Here is a 260-nt window from a genome sequence, read left to right as displayed (position 1 = left end):
TTGAGTGCATGAAGGATTTATTCCCTGTTATTCACGGATTAAAATAAATCAGGTTTTCAGTCTTAAAGAAAAACACTGGAATAAAATAATAAAATGATGAAGTAATAATAATAATGATTATGATAATGTTTTACAAATGTGTTTTTATTATGAGAAATGGAAAATGGAAAAGACCAAAGACTTAATATGTAAAAATAGATTACTTTGACATTGTATGATTTAAAGAGCTTCAGGTCACTTTTAAGTAGAAATTTGTGGAA

Source organism: Halichoeres trimaculatus, unplaced genomic scaffold (genome assembly GCF_033239565.1).
Source record: "Halichoeres trimaculatus isolate MK-OKI-2021-1 unplaced genomic scaffold, fHalTri1.1 fHalTri1_scaffold_10, whole genome shotgun sequence".
Classification (NCBI taxonomy): domain Eukaryota; kingdom Metazoa; phylum Chordata; class Actinopteri; order Labriformes; family Labridae; genus Halichoeres; species Halichoeres trimaculatus.
This window is presented reverse-complemented; position numbering follows the sequence as displayed.